Source organism: Macrobrachium nipponense, chromosome 5 (genome assembly GCF_015104395.2).
Source record: "Macrobrachium nipponense isolate FS-2020 chromosome 5, ASM1510439v2, whole genome shotgun sequence".
Taxonomy (NCBI): domain Eukaryota; kingdom Metazoa; phylum Arthropoda; class Malacostraca; order Decapoda; family Palaemonidae; genus Macrobrachium; species Macrobrachium nipponense.
In genome coordinates, this window is record NC_061107.1 from 95,366,029 (window position 1) to 95,378,528 (window position 12,500).

Sequence of the window (12,500 nt, forward strand, 5' to 3'; positions counted from 1 at the left end):
TCTTGTTTGTCAATTTTGCATGAGTCGTATTTTTACAGAAGTCTTCTACATTCTGAACCCTAATCCCCTTTGCCTGCTGAGAGCAAACAAATTTGCTAAAAAGCAGCTCTAATATTAAATAAATGTGCCTGCCAATGACAAACTTCTCAATGCCATAGGTCCTTCATTACTCACTAAACAATGCAAAAGAAAACTGTTTTCAATTGGTCAGGAATCAGTTTACATAGGGCACTTATGATTTGACAAAGCTGAAATTGGTATGCTGAGTAATCTGAAGGCAAAGACATTAACATAATTGAGTAAATATTAACGGCATAAAAAAACTATGATAATACGTGTCTTGGAATGAGTCATGACTTCAAGCACTGCAAAAGAAAACAGTTTGTAATTGGTCCGGAATCTGTTTGTATTCGGCACTTATGTACGAATTGACAAGGCAGAATTCGGATGGGGAATGAAAGCACCGTACCTTAAAAGATAAAATTTTCTTTGATATGCCCCCCCCCCCCCCTTTTCTTTTTCCAGTCACAGCGAGTCATAAATTGCCGGAAAATGACACGTGACTTCTGCCTGAAATTCTTCAGTCGTAAGGAAATCTCACTTAGTTGAGAAGGATCCCATCTTCTGGTGTCACATCTTCAAGGATGAGTTAACGTTTGATACGGATAATCGGTGCTGAAGATTTCATGCGCATTCTCGTAATGGAATAGGAGTTCGTGAGGGATTAGTTCTTCATCATAGAGAGAGAGAAGAGAGGAGAGAGAGAGAGAGAGAGAGAGAGAGAGAGAGGAGAGAGAGAGAGAGAGAGAGGTAGGGCAGAAAGAATATACTGTAATGCACCTCATGAATTGCATACAATTCTTAACGTACTGAAAAGAGAATGTTGATTTAGGTCTTACAAAAAAAAAAATGCTTCTTTTCTAATTATGTTAATGTCTTAATTGAAGGATGAAATTTAGGCTGTCAGCGAAGCATTGGCCCTTAGGGCACCTTCAGCCATTTAGCAGTTAAGACAGTTAAAGAAGGGAATTGGAGTGGTTGGACAACACGGTAATGAGATACAGAAAGTGAAGGAGATGTAGTGCAAAGGTCTAAAGATGGAACTAAGAGAAAATATTACAGCTGCACTAAGAAAAAATAGTTAAAAAGAAGAAAGGATGCGGGAGTGAAGATGCAGTAAAATTTTAGGCTATATGTTTGCTTAGAGCTAAGGGCACGTTGCAGACATCCTTTAGCATTGCCTACGTTGCACCACGTGAGGTACACTGACAGCACTTGACCCCCTTCCGGAATCACATTAATGGAAAATATTGAAGATCTTTTATTCTGCCTTTGCTGGAATATTGTTTGCTTGCTTGCGTAAAAATTCACTTGAAGAGTTGATTTTGTCTACTCCAGCAGTTTCATTTATAACATTATTAGGATGTTACTACTAGGTCGTTTTCCGAAGACGTTGTTGAAGTTGGAGATATCTGTCCTTGTCTCTGATCGGCTGATGGTCTAATACTAAGTCACGGATAAGGTCAGCAGCCGAAAACTGGGTGATATGGATCACTATTGCATTCATTTTGTACTGTACACACACACACACACACACACACCACACACACACATATATATATATATATATATATATATATATATATATATATATATATATATATTATATAATTTGTACACACATTTCAATACACAAATTTCCTGTATTAGTGGATAAAAGTCAAATGAATCCAGTGTTCTTTGAATACGAGAAAATAGTCTCTTTTTTTTGTGAAAAAAAAAATGTAGTTTTTGGTCTAATGGATTTTGGCCTATATTCTCTCTGCAGATAGACAGCGGAATTACAGAACTAAATTTTCATTTTATTTCTCAGAACTGAGCGTTCTACTGGTCTTAAATGAAAAAGCACTAGCTTTTATCTTATAAAGCTGATGGTTGGACTATGTTTGTATATATGTATAATCGCTATAGACAACAAAACTTCTGGACCGAACTGTACCAGAGTTAGACCATATAATGTTGATTTCATTGGGGATGGTTTCCCTTTCCAAACCCTTCTCACTCCGCCCGCCCTCCCCGCTTCCCATCGGGGCTGAACTTGGACTTGAAGGCCATTGGGAGTGTCACTATTCATCTTGGCGACCTCAAAAACTATGGTTTAGACACTAATATCTGTTGTTTAGGTTATGTTTACATGTTACCCACTTCCCAACACCTATCCACCCCTCTCCCTATTGGGGATGAACCTGGATTTGAAAGGCATCAGGAGTGTCAGTATTCATCTCAGCAACCTCGAAAACTATGGATTAGACACTAATATCTCTCGCTTTTGGTTATTTTTACATGTCACCCCCTTCCCAACTCCTTTCTACCCTCTCCCTCTTGGGGCTGAGCTGCCGCCTGAACTAGGACTTGAAGGGCATCAGGAGTGTCACAATTCATCTCAGCGACCTCGAAAACTATACATTAGACAAATATCTGTTGCTTTCAGGTCTTTTACTTTTCACCGATTCCCGGGGCCCCTCCCTCTCCACACCCGCGGTCCGGCTCTCTTTTTTGGTGTCATTGATATCTTAGCCCCACAGTATTCTTTTCCAGATGCGAAGTTATATGTATACCAAGTTCAGTTGAATTTGTCCAATGTGTGTCAAAGCATATGTGGTACATACACGCATACATACTTACATCCATATATATATATATAATATATATATATATATATATATTATGATATATATATATATATATATATATATATATATATATATATATATACTATATATATATATATATATATATATATATATATATATATGTATATATATATATATATATATATATATATATATATATATATATATATATATATATATATATATATATATATATATATATATATAAGATAACAGTATACATGTGTTGACAGAAGACAAGTAATAACTTGGGACATTCATCGTTCGTATAAGCATCACGTTTTTACCTTTTTACACACACACACACATACATATATATAAATACATATACATATATATTTATGTGTGTATGCGTGTGATTGTAGCGTGATTATAGTGTTTGCGTTAATTAGCCCTTGCTTCTTCGTATTTTGCTTTCTCTGGAAATTATTTTACGACGAGTGATTACAAAAATCCATAATACATAATACAAAGAACCCTGGACGAAATATTTTACAATAAATAATGACTTTGCTTCCATTATGTTTGGTTGTGCCAAGTTGTAGAACTCATAAACGACATCTGTTAGTCGAGGCTCGTCATATTGTCAATATTTGGGCAGAGAGAGAGAGAGAGAGAGAGAGAGAGAGAGAGAGAGAGAAGAGAGAATCGACCTCGCTGTAGCTGTTGTTGACTTGCAGCCGTAATTTTAGGACAGATTTAATGAGAATTATTTGTTGAAATGTTTATTGTGCGTTGTTACTCTTTCGGACTACTGAAACAAGGTGGTTGACATAGTTCCCAATTTTATTGCTTTATATATCTGCGCACAAGGGCAGTCAAGCAAACATATTTAATAATAAACGTACAATAATTATTGTAGCAGTTATTTAAAGCATAGAATATTTGTTTACATACAGACATACATGTATATGCATGTATGTATATATCTGTGTGTGTAGTGTGTGTGTATGTGTGTGTGTGTGTCTAGTCGGATGCTTATATTTGCAAAACACAAACAGTCCCTACACATTTCTGCCATCGTTTCTTTTCCTTCAAGCTTAAGTCTGGTAAAAAAAAAAAAAAAATAGAAGTAGGACGAACTGTAGGGAAAACTAAATGTCCAGGGCAACAAACAAACAAGGAATTCTGAAATATTCCGAGAATTCCGTATGGCGGGGAGAATTCCTATCGGATGTCAGACACTGGATATCGGTACTGGTAAAGAAAAAAAAAAATCATTCTTATGAAAGAGGCAAAACTTTTGGGGAATTTAAATGGGGAGGTGTCAGCTGTGTCCCGTGCATAGCAAAAGCATCCACTTGTTGACAAGTTCTAATGGAATGGTCGATGTCTTATTGGTAAACAAACTCGCTAGTATGCAAATGCATTGAGTGCTTGGAAGTCTGTGCTTTACATGCAGACATTTCATTTCTTCTGGTGGAGCGTTGTGGTTCACAGGAAGCTTTCACGTTTTTTCTTTTTCTTTTTGTTGTATCGTTTTTATTCTATTTGAGTAAATATTATTGCCTAGGCAGGGAGAATTCGTTATGAAAGTTTCAGTCCTTCAGTCCCGATTTTAAACATTTATGGTAACTGGTTTAAGGCAGGCATCCATCCATTTGCATTGGAATGTAAAAGCCTGTATGTGAAACATCTTCATTTTATATGATAGTTAAAAATCCGAATTCCTTTTGATCAAATAATTTTATATAACTTCATAGGTGATAAAAAGACCATGGCTAAACCAAATGAGATCTACGAGATTGAGAGAAATTGTTGATTTTTGACAAAACTATTACTCAGTTGGGACCATTGAAAGTAAAAGTGTAATGGAAGAAATTATCAGAAACGCCTGTAGGTGTTAATTTGGACAATAGTCTAGGATTTAGACAATAAATAGATTATTGTCTAAATGCTGTTGTCCAAAATTCCAAAAGACTAGAGTCTAAGCGTCAGTAACTAGCTATAAGCTTTATGAATAGAGTTCACTGTTAATGTTGAAAGTATTTGACTTTAAAAATGTTAGGGCACTGGCTTAGATAGACTGCCCTGCCTGTTTGTATAAGGTGTAAAGATTCGTAATTCGCGATGTTCAGAAATAAAGAACTGGTTACTAACATCTGTGAGCTATAAGGAATAATGTTGCATAAATGAAAATATGCTTTTCCCGTTAATATTCAATGCAATTGAAAATGGCGGGTACAAAGTAATTAAAAACAAAGTAATTCGTTTTTAAGAATTTCTGGGGGTGAAAAATATGTCTTAAAATAGCTATCCGAAGAATGACAGTTTAATAGTAGGGCATCTAGTATTCGTCCCCTATATATATCTTGTTTATAGGATATTTATGTGCACAAAGCAGGCAATAAAAATTCATTGAGTCTATTTTGATTTTGCAACCTGTTCAGTTACATATTAGTAACTATTTGGTTTTTGAACTTACTGGTTTTTTTTATCGCTTCGTAGCATTAAGTGGAATTATCAATACAGAGGCCTTTATTTTCATATTTGTTTTCTGTGCATCTTTTCACGGCTTACTAAAAGGACTGGAAATTTTCCAACAGACATACATGCAAATTAAGTTAACTAGAATGGACAGTGCTCACAAAGCTCGTACTCGTTAAAGCGTTGAACAGTATGAAATACTATAATATTCAAAGACCATCCTTGAAATTAAGGAAGGAGAATGAAGTCTACTAAATTTTAAATACTTATTATTAATGTTCTTCGTCTCCTTATGTAGACCTTACCTCTGCAGAGAAATTCACACGTAATTAAGCTGTCATACCCTACACCTCATCTGGTGTTTATCGAAAATGGTTATCCTGTTGCATGTTAAACTAGCATCAAGCTTTTAAATGTCAAGAAAAATGAATATTACTATTATGTGAACAAAATTTTAATAGCATCTACTCAAGTTGCAAGGCCTGGCATTGACTTTGTTGTACATTGCCATAAGAAAGAGGAAAAGGATGTTGGGTAGAATTCATCAGTTGAATTGAATCCATTCACTGCCTTTGGACAGATGCAGTTGTGCGATTGTAAAGCTCCAAAATGTTTACGCTCCATGATACAGTCCATAATGAAAGTTCCAAGCTCATCATATTGTTAATATTGTTATGTATACGTGTGTTTTTGTGAATGTATCAATCGGTGTCGTTTCAGCGGGAAAGTAGAGACTTTTTTTGGTTTGTATGTGGTATTACAAACGTCTGCGTATTGGCTTCTCAGTTGATTGATCAGAATCTTCAGGTCCATAACAGGCCCTTTGCACCTTCTCGCCCCCCTATCAAACATAAGCCCTACCGTAGAGGGAGAGCGCGCGGGCGCGCTGCGTTGGCATAAACCAGTTCAAACTGAATCGGGTAACCAATCGCTTACTTCGCTCAGGTCTGACCGTCGCTACGCTCAAATTGCTAAACAATATTTGCGAAAACCTTCCTTTTTAAAGTGATATCGTGACACATCTGAGTTTGCAAATGCAAGCATAGAATTTATGAATTTACAGTTGACATATTTATGTGCATGGCTTTGTCTATGATCACCTAAACTGCTAACGCATTACCACCTAAAAACAATTTTCCTTGTACTTTTAATCTTTATTTACATGTTTATGTATTTATTTATTAATTTGTTAATTTATCTTTGCTTTCTTGAAAAATGAACTCTTAGTCCTGTATTTCCTAAGGTCTTCTGTGTTAAGTTTCATATGAACAACATATTCTTTGGGAGCTTTAATTTAAAGCCAAAGACCATTGTGGTCCTGTTCCTTATGAATAGGGTCCATCTCCAGAATAATAATAATAATATAATAATAATAATAATAATAATATAATATAATAATAATATAATAAATGAGTACCTATCCCTGATGGGTAGGGTCCAGCTATGGTTAATAGCAAAACTCAGCAATGATGGAAAGAAATGAAGGAATAAACGACGACGTAAATGGAACCTCTGGCAACTTAGAGGAGCTTCGTCCGGCAACCAGGTATTCACCCAACTGAAGGGGAAGACGGTCAGGTACTTGGTGGGGTCGTCATCCAGCAACTGATAACCACAACGACAGTAATCAACAGCCTGAGAATGAGCTACAGAAGCAAAAAAGGAAGAAATGGACAAGAAGAAAATAAGGAAATATGGAGATGCTACATCGAAGCAACCCGTACGGAGAGAGGATATAGAAGAAGATTGGTCACATCTGGAATGAAGGAATAACACCCCTCAAACAGAGCAGAGGCAGGCAGACCAAGTAACGGAACATAAAAGAGAAAGAACTGGCTCTCCCCAACAGAAAGAGAAGAACTGGAAAGGGAAATGTGCACACACACAACGAATTACACGAAGATGAACTGAGAGACGATGCCACAGAAGACGACAGGGAGAATGAGGTATCAAACAACGACACACGAAGAACACCGACGAAGTAATAGAGAGGACGGAAGGGGAATGGGTACAAAAGATTAGGACAATGGATGGAGCCAGATACAGAGAGAAACAAAGATACCCCTCCATGAAAGCCTACAACACCAAGAAATTAAGGCAGGAAACAAGCGAGGTCAATGAATAATGCGCATAATACACACCACCAGTTATCACAGAAACAACTAACTTGGCATATGCAGGAGCAAGATTAGTAGCATGAACTGGATGGGGATTCGAACACCAACACCACCCACAACAACCAACCCTAAACGCAACCAAACAAAAAAAGCCAACCTTCTTGGAAAGGGCGGCCTGGAAAAGCAAATCCATGGTTTTGATGAGATCTGACTTGAGTAAACTGAAAGAGATGGCAGAAAAAAAAAACAAAAAAAAGGCTAAGAAGCAAGAAAACAAGGGAGGAACTCAACGAGAAATACAAAGTACAAGAGGAGGGACTAAACAAACACAATAGAAGATGTAAAAACAGAGGCTAAAGGCCAAAGCACATAAGATCCAACGGTACATGAACAGGAATAGGGATACCCACAGAACAAAACTATTTCGGAACCAACCAGAAAAGACTATACAGCCAACTAAGAGGGGAAGACAACCACCCAGAAATTCCTGAAGCCGAACCAATTAAGAGATTCTGGAAAAACATATGGAGCAATCCGGTATCACACAACAAACATGCAACATGGCTCCAGGAAGTCAAGGAAGAAGAAAAACAGGGAGAATAAAACAAAGATTCACAGAGATCACGACAGACAGTTATACTACCAACTAAGAAAATGCCGAACTGGAAAGCAGGGTCCCGATGAATTCCTGGATACTGGCTCAAAATCTTCCAGGCCTACTCCAGTATTGTATCTCAAATCACCATTCACCCAAATGGATGACCACAGGAAGAACATCCTTAGTACAAAAAGACAAGAGTAAGGGAAACTATAGCCAGTAAAACTACAGGCCTATCACTGCCTTTACCAATAATGTGGAAGTTACTAACAGGTATCATCAGTGAAAGGCTATACAACTACTACCGAGGAGACAAACACCATCCCCCACCAACAGAAAGGCTGCAGAAGGAATGTAGGGGCACCAAAAGACCGACCCGCCCCTGATGACAAAATGGTAATGAAGAACAGTAGGAGAAGGAAACCAACCTAAGCATGGCATGGATAGACTATAAGAAAGAGCCTTCGACATGATACCACACACATGGCTAATAAATGCCTGAAAATATATGGGGCAGAGGAAAACACCATCAGCTTCCTCAAAATACAATGCGCTAACTGGAATACAATACTTACAAGCTCTGGAATAAGACTAGGCAGAGGATTAATATCAGGAGAGGGATCTTCCAGGGCGACTCACTGTCCCCACTACTCTTCGTAGTAGCCATGATTCCCTGACAAAAGTACTACAGAAGATGGATGCCAGGTACCAACTCAAGAAAAGAGCAACAGAATCAACCATCTGATGTTTCATGGACGACATCAAGCTGTATGGTAAGAGCATCAAGGAAATAGATACCCTAATCCAGACTGTAAGGATTGTATCTGGGGACATCAGGATGGAGTTTGGAATAGAAAAATGCGCCTTAGTCAACCTACAAAAAGGCAAGTAACGAGAACTGAAGGGATAAAGCTACCAGATGAGCACATCAAACACATAGATGAGACAGATACAAATACCTGGGAATAATGGAAGGAGGGGATATAAAACACCAAGAGATGAAGGACACGATCAGGAAAGAATATATGCAGAGACTCAATGGCGATACTCAAGTCAAAACTCAACAGCCGTAAAATATGATAAAAGTCCATAAAACACATGGGGCAGTTGCCAGTAATCAGATACAGCGCAGGAATAGTGGATGGACGAAGACAGAACTCCGCAGCATAGATCAGAAAACCAGGAAACATATGACATACACAAAGCACTACACTACCCAAGAGCAATACGGACAGACTATACATAACACGAAAGGAAAGGAAGAGAGACTACTAAGTATAGAGACTGCATCAACATCGAGAACAGAGCGCTGGGGCAATATCTGAAAACCAGTGGAGACGAGTGGCTAAAGAGTGCATGGGAAGGACTAATAAAAGTAGACGAAGACCCAGAAATATACAGAGACAGGAGAATGACAGACAGAACAGAGGACTGGCACAACAAACCAATGCACGGACAATACATGAGACAGACTAAAGAACTAGCCAGCAATGACACATAGGTAATGGCTACAGAGGGGAGAGCTAAAGAAGGAAACTGAATTGATGATAACAGAACGGCACAAGATCAGGCCCTAAGAACCAGATATATTCAAAGAACGATAGACGGAAATAACCATCTCTCCCATATGTAGGAAGTGGCAATACGAAAAATGAAACCACCAAACCACCATAGCAAGCAAATTGGCCCGCACTTGCACAGAACCAGTAAAAAAGAGGCATGATTCAGTGGCAAAAGCCCTCCACTGGAGCCTGTGCAAGAACATCAGCTACCTTGCAGTAATACAAGTGGTACGAGCACCAACCTGAGGGAGTGATAGAAAACGATCACGCAAAGATCCTCTGGGACTATGGTATTAGAACGGATAGGGTGATACGTGCAAACAACAGACCGATGTTGACGTTGATTGACAAGTCAAAGAAGAAAGTATCACTCATATTGATGTCGACAACCTACCATGGGACACCAGAGTTTGAAGAGAAAGAGAGGGAAAAAACGGATAAGTATCAAGATCTGAAAATAGAAATAAGAAAAGATATGGGATATGCCAGTGGAAATCGTAACCCATATCATAGGAGCACTAGGCACGATCCCAAGATCCCTGAAAAGGAATCTAGAAAAACTAGAGGCTGAAGTAGCTCCAGAACTCATGCAGAAGAGTGTATCCTAGAAATTCGGCACACATAGTAAGAAAAGTGATGGACTCCTTAGGAGGCAGGATGCAACAACCCGGAACCCCACACTATAAATACCACCCAGTCGAATTGGAGGTCTGTGATAGAGAGAAGAAAAAAAAAAAAAGATAATAATAAAATAATAATATAATAATAATAATAATAATAATAATAATAATAATGGTGAAGAAATCCACAGTGGTGTAGTTGTAAATATTTAGAAAAATATCTCGTAATATAATTTTCTAAAATGTATTTCACATCTACACCGCTGCGAATTTGTTCATTTTATTGAGTCATGCGATTATGAAATTTCATAAGATAATAATAATAATAATAATAATAATAATAATAATAATAATAATAATAATAATAATAATAATGCCTGTGCGCTGTCGACACGTCAGAGGAAATAAACGTAAGACAACTGAAATCTTTATATGTCCTTAGGAAACCAGATACACCAGCTACATGCTGTTAAGAAAAAGATGATAAGAAGAATTGGGAAGACTCTATAATAATTAAATGCCATTGAAACAGCTATAATAATAATAATAATAATAATAATAATAATAATAATAATAATAATAATAATAATAATAATCGTTATTGACAGCCGTGGTGCTATTGTGGTTGATAGCACACAAGATCTTTCTTATTAAACAAAAACAAAAAAACACTTCATAATCTTGCACATGGAAAAAAAATACTTTCTGCCAAAAAAGAAAGAAAGAAAGAAAGAACGTTTCATCTCCCAGCTCTAATGGAGCTTGTCATGGACGCCCTCAACAGGAACCCGACTGGAATTTCCCGAAGGCTCTTTTGCTTCTTTCTTCTAACCGAAATTGATGATGGACTCCACCAGAATGTCATTAACGTTCATATCTTTTCATTGAGCAAAAAGGATTTCGGAAATTTACGGCGCGAATATTCGCTTTTCCGCTGCTTTTATTTCCCTTCTCGGCCTGAAAACAGCGATGCCGTTTCTGCAATAATTCACTTCGTGATGAATCGTGTGTATTTAGGAGGCGTTTGGTAGTCTCGCAGTGGTTTTCGTAGGATTATTTGCATATTAATGCCCACATCTATAGCTGAATGTAAAGACGCAAACACACATACATGCATATGCGGGCTCCCACGAACAAACACAGACGTATGTATATGTTTGTATATGTGTGTGTGCATATATAAATATATATATATATATATATATATATATATATATATATATATATATATATACTATATATATATATATATGATAATATATATATATATATATATATATATATATATATATATATATATATATATATATATATATATCAAAATTAACTAATGCCTCGATAAGCACTACTTCGTGGACATTACTGACCTAGGGCGTTGCCATAACTTGTTAATACTAAATACCGCAAAGTGGAGGATTGTGAACCCATTGTTGGAAGAATTGTCTCCCAAATGTGTTCACAATTGTTGACTCATAGATGCCTAATAAGTAAAGTAACAATTACCTGGAGTACTAATACGAATCTCAAGGTCGAGGAACTGTACTATTTGGAGGGTTGTGTACTCATGTTATTTGTCTGTTCAAAAGGGGAGTGCCGTAGGTGCATGCAAGTGTGTTTTGTGAGAATTAAATAATCCAGTTAGTACTGAACGACTTTGTGCTTTAAAATTTATCTTATTACATGAACAACACCAATATACAAAGAAGCACCATATTGATTCAAATAAATTACATAAATGACAGTGTAACAGAAAGTGAGAGCATAAACGAAATAAGCAATGACCTCCCTATAAAAAATGAAAATGTTCATTACAAAATGGCATAAGACAATAATGGAAATCTAAAGGATATATTACAATAAATAAAAAGCTTATTCCATAAAGCTATCATGGCTGAGTCAGTGCTGATTTTTCAAGATCTTAAATTACACACACACCCACATACGCACATGTATGTGGTATATATATATATATATATATATATATATATATATATATATATATATATATATATATATATATATATATATATATATATATATATATATATATGAGCGTGTGTTTGCGCGTACGTACACATGAGATGCCATAGCTTTTTCATCTTATTTCAAAGCGTGATGTGTTTTGCATTGCCTCACTTTTTTGCAATTTCTTGCGTTCGAACTCTGCTAAGAAAAGGAAATATTTCACTATCTACTCATTTTCCTTGTTCATGACTTTCAGTGGACAGCAACTGAAAAGAATTGAAAATATCCAGCATTATTGAGGATATCTGAACTTACATAAACACTCTGTTTGAATATGGCTCTAGATACGGATGACCCTTTTTTTTATCTCTCTATTTGTTGTAAATATACACACAGATATACATATAGGTATCTGTATGTAACTATACGTGTATCTATCTATTTATCTACCTGTAAACAAAATTATATACTACATACACACACACAGATATATATATATATATATATATATATATATA